The sequence below is a fragment of the Accipiter gentilis genome, chromosome 26 (assembly GCF_929443795.1).
Source record: "Accipiter gentilis chromosome 26, bAccGen1.1, whole genome shotgun sequence".
In the NCBI taxonomy this organism is placed as follows: Eukaryota; Metazoa; Chordata; class Aves; order Accipitriformes; family Accipitridae; genus Astur; species Astur gentilis.
The window spans coordinates 2,352,392-2,373,384 of record NC_064905.1 but is presented as its reverse complement, the minus strand read 5'-3'; the positions used below and the strand labels follow the sequence as shown (position 1 = coordinate 2,373,384).

The 20,993-nt window shown below is 41.0% G+C and overlaps 1 long non-coding RNA gene across 2 annotated transcripts; it reads left to right on the top strand.

The window, feature by feature from the left end:
* The first annotated feature begins 868 nt into the window (after positions 1 to 868).
* Positions 869 to 20,877, top strand: LOC126051016 (uncharacterized). 2 transcript variants are annotated; one of them, XR_007509699.1, is made up of 6 exons: positions 869 to 3,332; positions 4,402 to 4,559; positions 10,475 to 10,599; positions 10,818 to 12,173; positions 15,219 to 15,313; positions 20,751 to 20,877. It is a non-coding gene; the product is annotated as an uncharacterized LOC126051016 (long non-coding RNA). The 2 variants fall into 2 exon arrangements; XR_007509700.1 differs by lacking the exon at positions 869 to 3,332 and having other exon boundaries at positions 3,377 to 4,559.
* The last annotated feature ends 116 nt before the right edge of the window (positions 20,878 to 20,993 follow it).

Sequence of the window (20,993 nt, the reverse complement as noted above, 5' to 3'; positions counted from 1 at the left end):
GGAAGGGCCGTGCTGTGGGACGGGGCTGAGGGAGGCCCGGGCCGCCTGGAGGGGCCTGCCTGGGCCCCGGGGGTCCCCGTGTGGGTCGGGGTGCCTTGTAGGCCCAGTGGGTGCTGGGGGGCGTTCCTTGCAGGCCCGGGGCGGGGGGAGGTCGCTTGTAGGTCTGGGTGTTCTGGGATCGCCTGTGGCTCGGGGGGTGTGTGTGTAAAAAATCCCCTTTGGAAAGCTCAAGTAGGTGGGGGCAGCCGGTTGTGCGGCAAATCTGGGGTGTCTGTGAAGTCCCTGAGCCCGGAGAAACACCCTGGGTGCGAGGACTTGGAAGTAGGGACCAAATTAGTAGCGGGGAGTGCTGCAGTATACCCAAACCTGAGACTGCCTAAGAAACCGTGCCTTTTCCAGACCCAGAATGGCCTGCAACGGCAGCGCAGGTGGATGTTAGGGCACCCTGCAATTGAGATAAGACAAGAAGAAATTGCATACTGCAAAATACTTTTCTTGTAGCAAGAAGGTAATTTCAGGTGTGAACAGAAACTCAGTCGCTTGATCTTCCTGTAACCAGTGATGTGATTAATTATATCTGGGAAATGGGTATAAATGCAAAACATTTGTGGATGGAAATGTGTAAAAAATGCATTAAGATGTGGTTTCGGTTTGGGTTGTGTATGAACCTACATCCACCTCTTGTCTGCAGTCAGCCTGATTTTGTGATTGATCGAGCTCGCAGAGGCCTTCCTTGGCCAGTGTGTTTCAACCGTGTTGCAACAGGAGATGGCAGAGTTCCCAACCGAGAGCATGGCCTGCCAGTGTGAGAAAAAGATATGCTTTATATTCTCCTTACCCTAGTGGTTTCCTTCAGAAGTATGAATATTGCTGCCCCTGCACTCGTTTCAGCTGAACAGCGTACTTTCTTGTTTATTTCTTCATTCCATAGGCACAGAAATTCTTGGTTGTTCTGGCAGTTTGTCTCTCTTTCCAGAATATGGTGTTCTCTTTGCTGGTAATTCCTGTTATGAACTGGTAGTTCTTGTTCATTATTATCCGTGTTTTATGCTTGGCTGGCTGCAAGTTTAGCTCCAAGCGTGGCTTTCCAGGAGATAAGTAATCACTCTCTTTCATCAGCCTAAACGCTTGCTTTAAAATACTGAATTTCTTTTGGTTTTCCATAGCTTTTATTTTTTTGTAGTGTCTTATGGGACACAAATCCTTTATCCTTTTCACCCCAGATTTGGCTAAATACCTTAATTACAAAGTCATTTAGTTGTCTGTTTTAGTAAATGTGTCTGTAATTGTCTCATCTTAGTAGACTGGTATTTGCTAAGCTACTACAGTTTGTTTGGGGATGAAAATTACATGGAAAATACAAATATCGGTATCTCCACTCCATAATCTTGCCTTAATTTTCTCGCTTATCAAGTTGATATCAGTAATTAATGCTCCAAAAACTTAAACTGCATTTGTTGGTATTGGTTCATCCAAGACCTTCTTGGCTAATCACTGTATTTTTAATGCTGTTAGTCCTAGTTTCCTTTCAAGTCCCGAGTCATTCAGTGTGTGATACTCTCTTTCCTGCAACTGGCAAGTCAATAGCAGAGCTAATCTGTTTTGATTCATATTGTGAGGATGCCACAGGAATTGAACAATGTCAGTTGTGCAGTTGCTGTGCATTTGCGTCTTTTACTCTGGAGAAGGAAAATAGCCGAATGAAGATGAGATGAGAGGGGGATTCTGAGAGATGAGGAAGGGGACTGTCCAGAGCAAGACGAAGTTGAGATAGCAAAGATCAGAGATGTAGGCTGTCGTGGAGTAACGTGGCTAAAGGAGTAAATGTCATGGAGAGAAATGAGTCCAGCTATGCAGGCAGGAGGACAGTGCATTCTGTGTGAGAGCTGCTTCTTGTGTCTTCCCAGCTCAGCTAGTTTGAGTCCGTGCAGCTTGCAGTCAGAGAGTAGAAAGGACATTGAGAAGGAAGAGGCAATAAGCCATGAGGAATTGCTGCAGGTGCAGAGTGTCTTGCTACAGCATTTCTGACCGTTGGTGGTGGTCCATGCACCCAGGAGTGCTGAGGGAGGTGGCTGATGTCATTGCAGGGCCACTTTGAAAGGTCGCAGTAATCAGGAGAGGATTCTGATAACTGAAAAAGGGCAAACATCATATGCATTCAAGAAGGGTAAGAAGAAGGAATGGGCAACTCTAAAACACTCTGTTTAGCCTGGGTCTCTGGGAGATGATGGCACACCTTCTCCTGGAAACTTTGTTTTAAGCATGTGAAGGACAAGAAGGTGACTGGGAACAGCCAGCATGGATTTGACAAGGGCAATCATGCCTAACCAACGTGATTGCCTTCTGTGATGAGACTGGCTCAGAGAACAAGGGGAGAGCAGTGGGTGCTGTTTATCTTGACTTTAGCAAGGGCCTTTGACATGGTCTCCCATATTATCATCTTGCCAAATTGGCGAGGTATGGATTGGATAAATAGACTGTAAGTTGGATGGAAAATTGCCTGGATTGTTGGGCTCAGATGATGGTGATCAGTGGGCTAGCACACAGAGTGTAAGAGAAGAGGCTGAGAAAACTGTTTGTTATCACACAATAATTTTAGGAAAATAAATACTTTGCTCCTTAGGGAAATAAATACTGTGCTCCTTAAGAAATAGATTTATTTTGGTGGGAAGAAGAAACCAGACTGGCTGTAGAAAGCAAGTTAAAAACAAACATTGAAGTTCTAGGAGATTATATGCATTCTGAGGTCTTTTAAAACCTTGTAATTGAAAGCACTCTCTTATTCATTGGTTTAAACACTTGTTAATGCCAGTCCCTCCTTAAAGTCCAGGCAACATATCTCTAAGTTCTTGACTATTTCTTTGAGACATATTTGCCACTGGAACTTTATTCCCTGGGTGCTGGAGCTGTTCCCTCTTGTCTCATACTGGTCTTCTGGTAACTTAGGTTTTCATCTGTGTTTTTCTGCATCTTGAGCAAAGTAACTTAGTGGAACATGTAAGCTTTGATACACAACAGGTTTTTTTTTTTCTAAAGCCAGAAATTTACGGCTGAAAAAATCCCACCATACGACTTTCACCAAGTATACTCGAAACATTGTAATTACAGATGATCTAGTTTCACAGCTCACAGACAAAGAAAATGTGTTTGTTTTACTTTATTAGATTTCTTGTAATATGTTCATACGAAACCAAATGTGCATATACACACTCTGTCAATACCGCCAGCTGCAATTTATTAAGTTTTATAAATTTTTTCCACTAGGTCACTGTATTGTTAACCAGACATTGAATGCAGGATCAATGCTGAAGATGGGAAGGCTAAATTTCAAAGTAAACAGTCTCATCTTTCTCTTAATAAGTTTATAAGGGGCATTTTTGAGGAAGTCTTAATTAATCTTAGGCCTAAAACCTCTCTTAATGTGGTTGTATTTTTCTAACAAGAAAATAAGAAAGGGAAGGTGTTTGGGCTTAAGGTGTAGCTTGTGCTGCCGTTTCAGTCTTCCCTGACTGCTGCAAAGCCCCTCAGTCAGTCATTGTAATCCAGAGCTGGAACTGGGAGCGCGTTCTGGGGATATATCTTGTTGCTTTGTGATGAACTCTGAGGCCCTGGGAGAATCTCTTGGTGTTGACAGCCCCTGACAGTAAATGTCACATGAATTCGGAGGGAGCTCAGAGCCTTCTGGTGACTGCTATGAGAAGAGACATGGTGACAGAAAACCTGATTGATGAGCCATGCCACAAGTAGAGGGAGCGCTGTGTGGTGATTGCTTATAATTGAATGGTCCACGGAAGTTATTTCTGGGTTTCCTATGAATGGTGATATACACTCCAGAAGTGTTTTCACAGGGTAGGCCTGCAGATTTTAACCCTGGTACTCAGCAACTCCCTGTTAACGCAGCGTTAACAGACTTTAAAACTTAACGGGCTGTTTTAGCTTCATGCCTAGCATAATAATGAAACAAATGACAACCAGAGATGGTCAGTCATGCAATTACCTTTAGAAATGTTCCTTTGTCAGCTTTTGCCTCCTCTTTTTAGTGCTTTCTCCTTCTGTCTCAGCTCTGTGATCTGACAACGCTGAGATGTTGATTATCAAGGTTCTTCCCGATTCTGACAAAGCGCTTCTCTGACATGGGCTTGTCGCAGCCATGTTAAGCACAGCGGTGATGCTCCTGGCATTAAATGGGAATGTGAGACGTTATAGCCCACTCACCCAGCAAACCATCTGCTCACACTGACCAATTAAATTGGCTTCTCTCTCATTAAAACCCTTGTGCAGACTCTGGTATGTCACAGATCTTTAAAATCTCCATTATGAATTCCACTTTCTTCTGGGTATTTTTAGCTTATACTTGAAGAAATGATTATTGTCTCTTGCACTTAAACATATCAATTTCAGCTCCACAGACATCTCCTCTGGGCCATAGTCAAAGACCTGAGCTGACTTGAACTGCTGGATCTGTAGGGAGGATTTCAACACAGCTCTAAGCGCTTGGACATTGGAGCCATGCAAGGAGGAAGAGCGAGAGAAATTCAAGCCCTCCTCTCTTCCCTTTGGTAAGTCAGGAGCACATCCCTTGCAGATTTACTTGGTTGTGCCAATTTAGTGTGATTTCTTCTGGGGGCCAGGAACCACTCAAGGAAGGCTGACAGGTTTTATCAACAGAATGGAAACTGAAGTGATAAGGTGAGAGTTATTGACCTGATAACTAACAAACAGAAAACTTCAGTGTCCCTCAAGCTAAATATTGCACTCAGCAGGTAAGTAAAAGATGGCAACAGCTGTGGTCTTGTCACTGAGTGAGAGTGTGTTTTAGTGTAGAGGAGCAGGAGGTGAACTGTGAAAACAAACACATTCAGTTTGCTACAGACTATTTCCCTCTATTACTTTTAATGAGAGCTAAACTCCAAAATGCACAATGGGACAATAATATTTTAGCTAGAAGGAACTCTTCGTACAGCTCCTAAATTCTAGACACCCGGTTGCAATTAAAATGATTGCTTGCATATTATTAATAGCTTGCCAGTAGTTTAAGGCTGTTATCAGGTGTGGGACCAATTGGTACTAGCCACTGCACGACTGAATGAAAAGTAGTGCTGTCCTTGAAGGAGCTGAGTTAACAACCTGAACCCACAATGCTCAAAGGAGTTTGAAAAATGAGAGAAATGTAAAAAGGTGAGAGGAGCTGTGTTAAAATACATCACTATAGAGGCTGGCAAGCAACATGGCTGGATAGCCATAGTCAGGTGTTAGTAAATGCTGCCTAAGTGTTTTTTTATTTATTTTAATTCAGAAATTGTAGCTTGGGGAGGGCAGATGGGAAAGGAAGTGGAGACCCCTAATGAATTGTGATTTAGAAATAATGGAAACAAAAAGTACTGCAAGTACAGCAGTCTTTTGTTCCTCCCTTTTCCCCTTATATTTTTTCCCAAAAACATGCTAGGATTGTGTATGAAACCTAGCTGTTGCAAATCTTACACATCCCTTGAAATTTTTGTCTGACAGAATATGAAGGCTTCAGCAGCTGAACAAAAAGGCACGCGACAGAGCTCTTGTACAATGTCTGTCTCCCCTTTCTGGCACCCGGCCTGCTCAGTACAATTGGTAAATACAAATGGCAAGTGATCACTTCCTATTTAACTTCTGCATGCTAACTTTGTTTTTCACATGGAAGCAGTTTTGTACCTACTATGTTTGTCATTCTGCCATGTATCTTTTCTGTTTCCTGTTACAGTTTCTTTCTTTTTTTTTTTTTTTTTTTTTTTTTGGAGGCAAGGGTACCAGAACTGCACTTGGTTTTCCAGAAGCCGTTGCACCATGAATTCATACAGTGGCAAAGTCATACTTTTCTCTCCTAAGAACTCTGAACCTTTGATTTGCTTTTTTTGATTGCTGTTGAGCAATGAGGTGATGTATTCATAGAACTAGCTATTATAACATCAAGATGCATTTCCTAAATTGTGCAAACTAGTTCAGAGCCTATCACTCTGTAAAGTTAGCATTGCTTTTCATGGATAGGCAGATTATAGTTGTCAAGGCTGAAATTTATCTTCTACTTTATTATGAGGCTGCTCAGTGTCATGAGATCTTCAAGTTTTTGTAGTAAATACTATCATAATGAATTTAGTTTTTATCAGAATCCTTCACTATTCCACCTGCTTTCCAGATCACTTCTGAACGCATTGAACACAATGGACCTTAATCCCCATGGGACTCCACTGATGATCATCTTCCACTGTGAAAACTCATCCTTTAGTCTTGCCTTCTTTTTCCAATGTGAAACTATTATTTAACTTTGTGAGGTCCTTACCTGTAGTCACTGGCTGTTTATTTAAAAGCCTTTGATGAGACCTTCAGTGTCTGTGGTTTCTGGAAGCTTGGGGTGAGTTGGAAATACAGGGAAAATTTCTCTGTTATTTACATGCTTTTAATTCGTTCAAAGAATTCCAGCAGATTTAGGAGGCTCGGATTCCTTTTACAAAAGTCATGTTTACTTTTCCTTAATGTGTTACTTTTATTCATGTATTCACTAATTCTGTTCTTTACTAGAGCTTTAGCTGATATGACCAATATGGACATTAGACTTAGTGATCTGTGGTTTCTTGAATTGCCACTGGATTTATTTTTAAAAACTGATTTCTTATTAGTTACCTTCCAGTCCTTTGATAATCGCAGCAATTTTCAGCAAAAGGTTACATACTAAGGGTATTAGCTCAGATGATTCATATTTAACATTCTGTAAAAACCTTGTATGAATATCATCTGTGCCCAGTGATATGTTGTTATTCATTTTGTGTGGTTTGTCATCTACTCTTAACAACCTTAAATTAAGACAAGCCTTCTGTGAATGCCTTATAAACAAGATACTGGTTTCAGAGTTTCTCTGAGATTCTCCAGGTGAACAGAGATTTTTAAAAGAAGAGTTTGAGATTTTTTGCAATGGCATTATCTTTTCTGAGTGCTTCTTTCATACCTGTATAGCTCACTGGCTCTTGCAAGCTTCTTGCTCTTGATGTGTTCAAGAAGGATTTATTACATTTTTTTTATTATTTCTTTAGCAAACTGCTTCTAAACTCTTTCTTCAGTCTATGTTATTGTGCTTTTACATTTAGTCTGCCAGAATTTATGTTCTTTTTAGTTTTCCTTTTTCAGAGACAACTTCAGCTTTTTGCAGGATACCTTTTAACTTCCAACAGCCTCCCTGATCCTGCTGTTTTATGATGCTAGCTTTTTGTTTTTCTCTCAAGTCTTTTTTGACAGGTTATATGCATTTGCTTTGAGCCTCCAATATAGAATCCTGAAATAGTCTACCTGCCATCTGAAAACATTTTGCCTTTCTGGCTGCCACTCTGAATGTTTTTTTTTAACAAATTTCCTCATTTTTTAATTCCCTTCCTCTGGAATCAAGCACAACCACTGCATTTGCCAACATTTCTTCATTTCAGAGTATGCAGTCATGAATCAGGTAAAAGGATTAAGGGTTTTGGCCTAGCCCAGTCTCTAGGAAGCCTGGAAATATCAGCCATTAACATTTCACTAATGTTAATTTCACTGATTTCATTAACTGAGAAACAGGGAAGGAAGTGGCTTGCCAGGGCCGGAGGTGGTGGGAATTCTGGCCCTGGAACATCAGCTTCTCTCTTCAACCTACAGTGGACAAAATGACAGGCAATTTGAAAATTTGGGCTGATTTGACGCCACATCACTGAAGCCTGATACTAACTAGCTTGAGTGGTTTGGGGCAGACCCCATCTATGCTGTGCTGGTGGGAACCAGAGTGAGACAGCAGAGTCACGATGACAATGTCCAGTTCTCAAATTAGCGGACACAGGAATGATTCAGTATACCAAGAAGTCTGGAAGCGCAGTGTATAAATGCAAGTAGTTCTTCACTGTGATAACGCTAGAGAATTGAGAGCTTAGACTACTTCATGACTTCAGTTTGCATGTAGCAAAATCTTGGATAAGGTCTGACCAAAAAAGGACTAAGACTGCAGTTGGTAGAGCCTGGTTTGGTAGCTGATTCTTTCTGGATCTCTCCAATTACAGACCGCTCCTTGCAGTAAGTGGTAGCTGCTTACAAACAGCTCCAAAGCTGCTCTGAAACTGGTGGGGATAAGCACTCTTTGCCAAGCAGGTGCTGCACTTCAGCATGTGACTAAAGCTTGCTTACCAGTGAAAAACGTTTACTCTGAGGTTGAAAGGCACCACCACTCAGCTACTGCAAAATACATTTAAAGCCAGGGTGAACCAAACAACGCCAGTTACAGTGCAACTGCTGACTAGCATTGACTGCTTAGCAACAGTGAGAGTGATATGGATACAGATGAATTGACTGTTTTCTGAGCAAGCTGGGTAGGAACAGAAGTAATTAGCTGCTAGCTGATGAAAAGGCATGCTTAATTATTAGTATAATTATAGATATAATAGACCAGGAATTATTCAGTAAAAGTAAGAAAGCCAATATGTTACAAAGAAGGTAATCGGAATGGAAGAGGAGCTGGCAGCAGTGTAAATTCTTGAGAACAAATGTAAAGAATCAAGATGATAAATCTGGAATCTTTTGGCTTTCCACTCTCTGGCGTATCAACTCAATTTAACAATAGTGTAAAGGTATACAGAGCTAACAAGGTCTGTGGCTTGTATTATTTCTGGTTTTATATAATGTTGATTTAACTGATTGTATGCCAGTGAAATTGAGCTGTATTTTCATAAATCTTAGAACCTGCACAACTTCACAAGGATCTTTGTTTTCCTTCCAGCAATACTACAGCACAACCATTTAATTCAATGGATCCTGTGGGAAGCTCAGCTATAGCTGATTCTGATCAATATTGGTAATTGATTAGAATTATTTGATAAGGCAGCACTGCTTTCCTTTGGCACCCTGAGAAGTAATTGTGACTAAGAAGCAGTCATATTAGTCAGATGCCCTGCCTGGCCACTGCATCTTAAACTGTTTTCCATGCCCACTGGGGAGATGGCTGAAGATAACAGGCTGAACTGCACTAACGGAGACATTAGGAATACATTGTTAATAGAGGATGTGTAATCACTGAAATGGGTGATCTGGGGAAGATTTTAAGTGCATCTCTCCCAATGTCAGAATGGACATAGGTAGTGCTGGTCCTGCTTTTGTGCCAGGGATTGGACTGGGTGCTAATGGCAGCAGCAGTGATCTGGTGTCTTCTATAAGAATCTGGAACTGAGAGGCCCAAGATGTTTACAATTTTTTCTAAAATTGTAGTAGTTTCTAAAATTGTGGCAGTGGAATGGGAGACTGTCACCAGCAGCTCTAATTTAGATTCTTTGAGTCTGAGACTAGTGGTGCCAAATGATTACAAACCCTTTTGCCCATTGCGCTGGTTAGAAAGGAAAATCAAGATATGAAGATTTTATTGAATTACTATTTGAGGACTAATTATTAAAATGTCTTTTGATTAATGAGTTGCAAGTCAAGCTGGTTTGGCAAATAGCATTTTGATAAGGTATTTGTAAGACAGATAGTCTTAAGATGGTAAGATGAATGTAAAACACTGTAACCTTAATGATGATGTTAATGCAGAAATGATGTAAATGTGCATGAGCAATTACTGTATAAAGTCACTGGGGTACATCAGGACAAATTGAGTACAGACAAACTCTAATCAGCATCGGTGAGCACAGAATCATTGAAAACCAAAGCTGGAAGAAATCTCAGCTGATCACTTAGTTCAGCTCCTTCTTTCACGATAGAATCAGATCTGCTTATGACGTTCTTGGCATATGCAGAACTGTTGTTTCTCTTCCATTTTGTAGCAGACTTTTGTCTGCTACAGGACCGTTACTGGACCGATCCTGACTCTGTCACGACTGTTATTGCATCTCTCCATGGCCGCCTCTCTTTTGAGCACCTCCTGTTCTCAGCCTCTTGATTCAGGTCATGTTTTCCAGACCTCTAACCATTATTGTTATTCTTGCTGCTTAGCCTGTCAACCTTTCTTGAGGAGCAATACTTGAGACTGGATATGCCTCTGCACTGAGGCGTTACTGAGTACAGCTAAAGGACCTGCAAGATGTCTTGTAGGTAATTCTTCTGTTAATATATCTGCGTAGTGTCTTCTCTTTGCACAGGACAATAACCCTTGTTCAGCTTGTGATCTATCAGAACCTTCAGATTTATTTTTTTTTTCCAGAGCGCTTTCTGCCCAGCTGATGTCTATCCTGCATTTGTGCACTTTACTCCTGCCTAAGTTAAAATGCCACACTTTTTACAATTGAGATGACTGCTATACTTATAGACAACTTGTCCAAGTTGTCAAAAGTTTTTAATACTGCTATCCCCCATGTATTTGTAGCCGCTCTTTGCAGATTTAATCTTGGCAGATTTAATAAACACACAGTCCATTCCCTCATCCAGGCTATCAATAAAATATTGAATGGAACTTATGAACAGCTGAGTAACCATTCAATTTGTCCTTTACATTTCACAGTGAACCATTGGAAACTACTCTCAGAGCGCAGATTCCAACCAGATTTTTGTCATGAGTTCAGCCAGGGAATTCTTGCACTCATGAATGTCGTGTGAGACAATGTCAGGAGCCTCAGTGACATTGAGGTATGTTGTATTGGCTGTTTCTCCCTTATCCACAAAGTCTCATCCATCGGAGAGTGAAATTAGATTGAGTCAGCTTGTTTTGTTCATGAGGAATTCATGTTGACAAGCACTCATCTCCTTATTAGTTTCTATGTGCTTAGAAATCATTCAGATTATTCCAGTGTTTTTCTTTCCCTGGGTGTTAAATTGGTATCTTAGTTGTTCTATTTGACTTGTAGATGACTGCTAGTTGTTCCAGTTGTTTGAAGGTGTAAGAACTTTGTGGACAGTTGTGAAGGCAACAGATACAAACCTCTCACCAGGAGAAACCCTGTGCCAAATGTGAAATTCCTGTGATAAAGCACAGAGACACAAAAGGCTCTCGAGAGTGCTGGAAGGAATGTTTTAACAAAAAGAAATTATTTTCTTTCTGAAACCAGGACACAGTCTGAGAAATTATGATGCAAATCAGCTTAATTTAAAAAAGATATTTCAGGCTAGCTTGAGAGAATTCTGAACAGTTTGAACCACAAGTCTAGCAAGTCTTGTAAAAATATGGTCATGGTCATGTAAAAGAAGAAGTTGGGAAACCTTAATTTTGGGATGCACTGACTTCTTTGCCTATAATAGATTGGTAGTGAACATCTAAGAAAATAGAAATAGAGATTAGACTAAATTTCATAACCTTTTAACCCAGAAAGCCTGGATCCCCTCAGCAAAGTGTTTTCTGAACTCTAATATATGCTCACTGTTGACATGGGCTTATTCACAGAACAGCATGACCTTTGCACAGCTCAACAAGAAGTACGTGTGTGATAAGTTTTAGTATCTCCTGTTCAGTGCGCCCACGTGACTGTAAGTTTGATCTTACCAAAACAAGGTATTATACTTTGTCTTGTAGCACTTCTGCTGGAGTGTTTGATACTGTGTGTATAGGAATTGTATGTGTATTTATATGAACACTCCAGTATATAAGTCAAGGAAGAAAGAACATGCATTGCATTAGTATGAACAATTTGCTGTTTTTCAGAAACTTTGATTTTGCCTGAATTCAGTATTCTAAAGGGCAAAAAAATACCACCCAACAAACTCTTTACCTACGCTGTGTGTTAACAAGCCTTTGGGTCAGTACAGTTTCTGCTGTGCATTTTGTTATGTAGAATTATTATCATGGTCATGCCTTGAACTGTTTGGAAGATGAAACTGCTGGCAGAGGAGGGAAATCAAAAGTGTCATCAAACTCCAAAAATAGAAGCAGATATATTCCATGTTGGCTGCAGGAATTTTGAAGTGTGAGCAGGGGCCCTGTTATGACTCTTTCTTCTTTCGTCCCTTTTTTCACCATCTTCTGCAATATAGGACCTCTTCTACTTCCTGGCCCTTTAAGCTTAAGGAGCTGTAGAAATACTCTAGAAGTCATTAGTGTGCAGAAAAATGTTCTTGCTTCCTGGTACCCTTTGGTTTTGCATGTTACCCTCCACAGGCAGGTACTCACCACAAGGTCAGAAATGTTCTTGGTGACGAAGTGGAGACACATGTGAATGTACTGAGGACAGGGGTGCAAGGCAATGCAGTACAGATTTTATATCACAGAGGTGAGTCATTTCTTAATAGTGAGGACTTTTGAGTGTTAACTCTAGGTGACTTCCACTACAAGGCAGCTGTTAACATATTACTATGAATTGGTTTGAAAAAAAAATATTAAAATTGCATAAGTAGATAAATTTTAAAGAGACAGAAATAATAATGACATTAAAATTGGCTGAAAGAACTGAGCTACAGTAACAATGGAACATTTTAAAAATAAATGGGTAGCTAGGAAAGGGTGTGGGGAGACATGCTGCTTGGAGATCACAGAGGCACCTAAGCTTGACAGTTTCTATGACTGCATGAAACAGAGAAACACAGCCAAGCCCCCGCTCTCTCCCAGCATATTATACTGCACAGCAATCAGGTTTAGTAACACATTGCTGAGAAAAAGACTCCCACTATTTAGTATTCATTATAGATGGCGTTTTTCAGATTGCAGCGCAGCAGTGTAAACAAGCCACACTGGAGGAACAGTGGAGAACAGCGTTTCTCCAAGCTCTGATTTATTTCTTGTTGATATTCACTAGCTACAGAAACCTATGGTAGCACCAATTTTAGGAAGGGGAAGTAACTCTCAAACCACCACCATTTTCCAGCGTTCTAGCAGGAAGCCAACACAACAGGAGGCAAAACACAATTCCTGCAGTAGGACAGGCGTTTGGCTCCCTTGTGAGGCTGAAACATCTGGTAGATTTGTTTCTGTGAGTCGTTGTGGATCTGCAGGCCTGCCTGGATTCTGCCAGCTGCCTGCTTTATATTCCATTTACATTGCATTTTGTAAACCTTGTCTGCATGAGGAGGGAGCCTGTCCCCACAGACAGGGTGCTGCTGTACTGGGACACTTACATCTGTGAGCAAAAAGCTGCCTGGACAGACCAGTATCCTAAGTACCCTGAAGCTGACCAACCATTGTCAGTCACATCCAAGTGTAGGATGACACCAGCCAGTGACATAGCACCAGAGCTGTCCTGCCTGTATGCTTGCCCTTGCAGAGAAAGGTGCATGGCCCATGCTGCATCCTAATGGGACCTGTCTTCTGTTTTCTTTGTTTGAGATCATTTCTTCCAGGTGAGCTGGATGCCAGCCACCTGGAAAAGCAACACGGCTTTTCCGTCATCCATAAATCATTAATTCCTGTAAGCCACAAGGGTGCTGAGCACTGCAGCAGAGGTGGGAGCCGTGGTGTGGGGAAATGCACATGGGCTTTCACCCCAAGCTCCCTGTGGCCTCCCCAGAGCACGCCTAGCAGAGGTCCAGCATGCTGAAAAAAGGCCACATCTGACAGCTCTGCTCCATATGTACTGCCTGTGTGAGTGTAGAGAACCTGTAATAACAGAAGATGTTTCCACCTCCCCTCTCTTGAATGAGTGAGTTCACATCATTCTGCTGACACAGGTGCATTCCTGCTTTTGAACATGAATCCTCCTCTGGGAGTTGCTTCTCCACATTCCCTACCTTTCTTTTACCTGTCCCTGATGCAGCCTTCTCGCAAGCCCTTTTGAAAGCTTGGTGCTAGAGGTTCCTCTGCCCACCTCAGCCAGCATCCAGATCCCTGCTCCCTGCAGTGCTGCGGTAGAGTCCTCCCCATCCTTCCCCTTCCAGCTGGAGGTGTTATATGTCCTCTTTCATCCAAAGCCTCCCTTTGAAAACACCTTGGTGGATACCGATCTTTTTTTTCTGAGGGATTTGTGACAGTGTATCTTAGGAGTATTTAATTTTCCCCAACAACTACCTCACAATATGTCCTGGTTTTGGCTGGGATAGAGTTAATTTTTTTCCTAGTAGCTGGTATAGTGCTATGTTTTGGATTTAGTATGAGAAGAATGTTGATAACACACTGATGTTTTCAGTTGTTGCTAAGTCGTGTTTATACTAGGTCAAGGATTTTTCAGCTTTTCATGGCCAGCCAGCAAGAAGGCTGGAGGGGCACAAGAAGTTGGGAGGGGACACAGCCAGAACAGCTGACCCAAAGTGGCCAAAGCAATATTCCATACCATGAGACATCATGTCCAGAATATAAACTGGGGGGGAGTTGGCCTGGTGGGGGGCAGATCGCTGCTTGGGAACTAACTGGGCATCGGTCGGTGAGTGATGAGCAATTGCATTGTGCATCACTTGTTTTGTATATTGTAATTAATTTATTATTGTAATTTTATCCTTGTTATTATTATCATAATTATTATTTTCTTCCTTTCTGTCCTATTAAACTGTCTTTATCTCAACCCACGTGTTTGACTTCTTTTCTGATTCTCTACCCCATCCCACTGGGTGGGGAGGTGTGAGCAAGCGGCTGCTTGGTGCTTAGTTGCCAGCTGGTGTTAAACCACGACACTGTAATACCTAACTTAAAAATGGGACCTATTCAAAAGTATGGGACCTTCTTAAAAGGAAATTAAAAGCAGCTCCTATAAGGATACAGAGGATGAGAAACTAGATAAAAACACCCTATCCTATTGCTCAGAGCAATATATCACTAAGTGAAATAGTTCTACAAGGGACCAAAAAGGCAATATTCTAACAGCAGAGTGGAAGAGAGTATTCAAAATCATGGATTTCTGAGCAAATAAAGAAACTGAAAAAAAAAAAAAAAAGAAAAAAAGCATTAACTGTAAAGCTAAATCTGTAGGGCAGGCATGGGAAAATTTTAAGGTGCAAACTCACTAAAGGAATAATATGCTAGTAAAATATTTTCAAAATTGCCAGAATCAGGTACTTTTCCAGAGTTTTGGTCAACAGATGACCAGTCTCTGAAAGGATTACTGTAAGAGAGAAAAAATGCTGTCGAAAAGTAAACTGAAGCTTTGTGTTGGTGCTCACTATGGTTGAGGGAGGTTATTGTCCCACGAGAGCCAAACTTATGGGGACAAATGTAAGGAACTGTCTCAAATTAAATGACAATAAAATGCATTTTAGGACTAATTGATAAGATGAAGAGTCAGAAATTGCCAAGACCATATGGTAACCACTCAAGAGCTCTGGAGGAAAACAAATATGCAATTATGGAGCTACTTATAGTGTGTAACCCGTCACTTAAATCAGTCTCCCTGCAGGAGGGATGGAAGATGGTAAATGTGACAGCAATCCCTGAGAAGGTCCCCAGGAGTGAAGAATTGCAGACCGTCACACTGAAGTCTGTACTGAGCAAGTGAGTAGAAATTATAAGATAAAAATGATTAAATGGATAAAACCCAACATATTAGGGAAATTTTTTCTAGTGATAAACCACATTTCACACATTTGTTAGAGCTTTTGAAAGGGTCCTGAAGATGCAACTAGGATGACCCACTCATAACAACATAAGAAATGCTCCAGTGGATCAGACCAGTGGTCCATCTGCCTGCACTGTCCACCTAGAGTTGCTGTGACCATGATTTTATAAGTTGCACTCGTATCCCCTTGCCACCTTCTCTCTGAACTGAGAAGTCCCTTTAGTGTCTCTTCCAAAGAACCAACTAGAAATAAGTTTAATCTGGTTGATGGTTCTTTACAAAACTTGTAATTGAGCTGTAAAATCCCTTGCCATAAGGATATTATGGATGCTCAAAGTTTACTTGTGCTCCAGGGGTAACAGGAAAAGTTAATGAAGAGAGTTTAAAGTGTAACCTGTTAAATAGTAAACCCAAAGATTGTGACTCAAAAAGTCCCAAGACACGTATTGTTGGAAAATAGAATAATATTCCAAGAAAGCACTGCTGCATGCCTGGTATGTTCTTAAACTGCTTCCCTGGGCGTCTGCATTGAAAACCAGATGCTGCAGTAGAGCAACCTTCAATCTGACCCAGTGCAGCCTTTCTTGTGCTTTGTTATGTTCTGTCAAAAGAAAATGAAACATAGATATGAACGTAAACACTTCTGATGGTAACCGTGAACACTGAACAGTGAATGCTGAACTCATCTCCCCACTATATAAACAAACAATAAATTTTTATTTGAATGCTAATGAAGATCTCACCATGATGCTGCTAGGTCTCATCTAGCAATATAAAGAGAAAAGCTACATGGTGGAAATAAATAAAGGATCTTTATAAAGGGATGAAAATGTATTGCAAATATTGATGTCATTAACCACTCGCAGGTCAAAAATGTACTTGAAGCTACTGATGTAATTTGAAGTAGGTAAACAAGTATTAAGAAAGTTTTCATAGAAACGTAGAATGGTTTGTGTTGGAAGGGACCTTAAAGACCATAGAATCCTTTAGGTTGGAAAAGACCTTTAAGATCAGAGTCCAACCGTTAACCTAGCACTGCCAAGTCCACCACTAAACCTTGTCCCTAAGTGCCATATCTACACATCTTTTAAAAACCTCGAGGGATGGCGACTCAACCACTTCCTTGGGCAGCCTGTTCCAATGCTTGACAACTCTTTTGGTAAAGAAATTTTTCCTAATATCCAATCTAAAATTTCTCCTGGTGCGACTTGAGGCCATTTCCTCTTGTCCTATTGCTTGTTACTTGGGAGAAGAGACACATACCTACCTCACTACAAACTCCTTTCAGGTAGTTGTAGAGAGTGATAAGGTCTCCCCTCAGCTTCCTATTCTCCAGGCTAAACAACCCCAGTTTCCTCAGCTGCTCGTCATAAGACTTGTTCTCTAGACCCTTCACCAGCTTGGTTGCCCTTCTTTGAATATGCTGCAGCACCTTAATATGTTTCTTGTAGTGAGGGGCTCTAAACTGAACACAGTATTTGAGGTGTGGCCTCACCAGTGCCAAGTACAGATCATCTAGTTCCAACCCCCCTGCCATGGGCAGGGACACCTTCCACTAGATCAGGTTGCTCAAAGCTCCGTCCAACCTGGCCTTGAACGCTTCCAGGGATGGGGCATCCATTGCATCTCCAGGCAACCTGTTCCAGTGCCTCACCACCCTCACAGTAAAGAACTTCCTCCTTACATCTAACCTAAATCTACCCTCTTTCAGTTTAAAGCCATTACCCCTTGTCCTATCACTACATGCCCTTGTAAAAAGTCCCTCTCTGGCTTTCCTCTAGGCCCCCTTTAGGTACCGGAAGGCTGCTATAAGGTCTCCCCAGAGCCTTCTCTTCTCCAGGCTGAACAACCCCGACTCTCTCAGCCTGTCTTCATAGGAGAGGTGCTCTAGCCCCCTGATCATCTTCGGGGCCCTCCTCTGGACTTGCTCCAATAGGTCCATGTCCTTATTATGCTGGAGCCCACAGAGCTGAACGCAGTACTGCAGGTGGGGTCTCATGAGAGTGGAGTAGCGGGACAGAATCACCTCCCTCAACCTGCTGATTATGCTTCTTTTGATGCAGCCCAGGATACAGTTGGCTTTCTGGGCTGCAAATGCACATTGCTGGGTCATGTTGAGCTTCTTGTCAACCAACACCCCCAAGTCCTTCTCCTCACGGCTGCTTTCAATCCCTTGTCTGCCCAGCCTGTATTTGTGCTTGGGATTGCCCAAACCCATGTGCAGGACCTTGCACTTGGCCTTGTTGAACTTCTTACAATTAGTGCATCTGTTACGATCTGAAAAGGAGATATTTGTATTTCTTGTATCCCTTTAACTCCAAATGATCCAGGGTTTGTAGTCAAAACCCAGATCTTTCTACAGCCATCTGACCTATTCTAGATCTCTTTTGGTTTTTGGATCAGAGCTGAAGCAATCTTCTTTTACAAATTTGTGCTGCAGTCTACTAAAAGAGCTGTTCCTTGCCAGGAGAATATTACATACAGTTCTGAGAAAAATGAACAGAGTCAGCTTGTTTGAGAGCTAACTGATGCTTACTCACAACACTGATAAGCCTGACATTTACTGAGAAGTGGCACAATTCTCAGTCCAATGAAAAATCCCAAGAGGATGTTTTTTTCAGTGATGCTTCACATTCTATTGACTCAGGATAAGCTGGAGTCTTCTAAAGTATTTTACTCAAAAAAAAATAATAATGTGGAGCCCAACTCCTCCGCTTCAATTACATACAAATGTACTAGCCTTCCTTGGCACATTTGTTAATGATAGTGGTATGTTTAATGATGCTCTACAAGTTCTCAGTGCCTTATGTGTCATATTTCATTCCTGTAGTGTATTAAAAGCACTTATGCAAGAGTTCTTGGTGCCTTGATTGCAATTACAAAAATTATACTTGGAATAATGCCACTTAGCACCTCCACATAAAAGCCAAAGCTTGTGCTGAATTACCTGTTTGTGATATTAGGCAGTGTTCTGGCTGTTAGTGTAGTCTTGCACGTTGGTCTGTGCTTTCGCTTTCTGTAGCATCCACAATATCTAGCCATGCAGGATTCTTCTGGAATAGGCCCTGCCTGAAAAAGACTGTCAGAACGCTTTCCAACGTTCAATTAGATTATGTCAAGCAGTTCTCTTTTGATCATTATTATAAAGATATGTTCAAATAATTCAGAAATATTAGTGATGCAAAATTTTCATTACAGACACTGTGATAATTAGCTTCTACCATATCATACTCCTTATCTAGGAATTCCATTATTCTGCTTTTAATCATAATTTTGACCAACTTTCAATGTACAAAGCTGTTTCTCCGGCTCATCTTACATCCTTCTAAAGAAGACAAGAAACCCAAATAGTGGCTAAGAATTTTCTGACAAAATTGTTTTTCAGGAAAAAAAATATTCTTATTCATCAAAACTTGAACTTTTCACAGGAACTTATGTTCCAGATGTCAAGAGTTGCAAAATCCATCACTTCAGGTGGTAGTTTGTTCCCAAATTTAATCATCACTGCTGTTAAAAAATGTGTGTTTCATTTCTAGTTTGAATCACTTTCATTTTTCAGCCCTTAGTCTTTCTTCTGTCTCTGCTAGATTAAAAAGTGTTGGTTGATATTTTCCCCTTGTGAAAGCATTTATCGAATTGCCCCACAATTGAGCTGTTTAAGTTTCCCAGTTACATGTTCTTCTCTCCTCATATACTTTTTATGGCTCTTTTCTGCCCCCAATCTAATCTTTCAACAGCTTTAAATGTGAACATCAGAATTAGATATACTAGTGGTTTCAATGATGCTGTACCCAGAGGTTGAACGGATTCCTTATTTCTAATCACTTCTCCCATTTTATCACGCTTTTACCTTGAGCGTTTGTGGTGAGCTCCTTGCCCATTAAGACCTCCTAAGTCATAACCATTGCACTCCAAGACAGAGTTTTCTGTTCTTTAAGAGCAGCCCATATTCTCTGTTGGTTCACTGACTGCCTTTTCTTGAACTTACTCCTCTTCTACCTTGCATAATATTAAGTAGAGAGCAGGCTCTCTTCTTGGATGTTCAGGATCTAATAGTTCTGAAAAGCAGTCACACTGTGTTTCTATAAATTGGTTCCCTAACCTTTTTTCATTATAGTGATTTATTTATGCATAATAGAGGTCCCCATATTTAGTATTTCACCTCTCAACATTAAGCACTCAGTCTTCTTTCTCTGGTGACTGATGGGATAACTCTACTCATATATTTACATTCTTACTGCCAGTTTCAGTTTATAGTCTTTTCCAGTAAGAATTTTAGTCTGACTAGATTCCTTAAAACATTTTCTTTGATATAAAAAAAAACCTTTCACTTGTTTGACTAATACTCTCTTGTCTGTAGTTTACAGCAACATACTATGGTGTACTATTGTTTTTGTCACTGGGATTTACTGTTTTCTGCTGTGTCATGATCTGATTTTATTACCTGTGTTTTACTTCATCTAGCTTTTTTTTTTTTTAATACAAAGTTTTTATAGACATGCATTTGTAGTTCTTAATTTGGGGGACACCTTTGTTTAGCTTTGGTCCAATGTCATTTTGATATAATAAAATTTCACCTATGAACTGTTCCTATCCCTGTACTAAGCTTTTTCTCTGGCTAGATACACAGAGTATTTTTGTTTTACCAACCCTTAGCAATCTGTTTGCCTTAGCTCATGACAGATTTCCCCCAGCTCCCACTTAATTAACCACATCATATATGTTTTCCTTGTGAAAAGTCTGATTTCAGTTTTGACTTTTGATGGAGACCATCACCTCCGGATAGCATCTTCTTCCCCTTTGCCTAATTGGAGTTGTGTGTATAACTGGAAGGGTTTCAGAGAAACTGTCAACAGTACCCTGGGGCTAATCTTCTAGCCAGCAGTCTGACTTTGCCTTTCAGGATCCTTCACTTGCATTTTCCTTTAAAATTTGTGACATGCAGTTGGACCTCATGCTCCTCCCCAGCACTTTCTAGCATCCACCTAGGTGTCTCATAAAAGACCGCTTCATATTCTGCCTATAAGTCAGCAAACTTCTGTCATCATATGTGCGGCTGCCGGTATGCTCCTGGTATTTAAATTCCCATCAGCACAGTAGACCAAAATTCTCGACAGAATATGTATTTTCAGATACAGCCTTCTTGGAGTTGTCAGCTTGCTTTTCCTCAGCTGGAAGGCAGCTTCCTGCTATGTTAATACTAGGCTGTGATATGCTATGCTATTCTATGCTATGCTAAACTATCCATTGTCAGAGGAGGCTGAGACTCCTCGAAGGTGAGAGGAGAGCAAGCAAGTCTGAGCTTGGCTTAGTCCCTTATGTCCTTTTACACTGTTTCTGTGCCTTATATTTTTCCTGTCTTTGTTTCTCCAGATTAGAAACTCTGGCCTCAAACTGCTCTGGGTATGTGTGGAGAGCCATGTGGGCAATGAAGATAGTAGCTGAAGCAATTACTGAAGCATTAGTGACTTCCCTGGAAGCTCTTGGAAGGCAGGTAAGATTGCTGAGCAGTATAGAAAGGCAAACACAGTTTACTTTTTTGAAAAAGAGAAATCAGGGAATTAGACACCACTTTCCCCAGAAATAAGTCTGAAAAAATATTACATGATCAATATA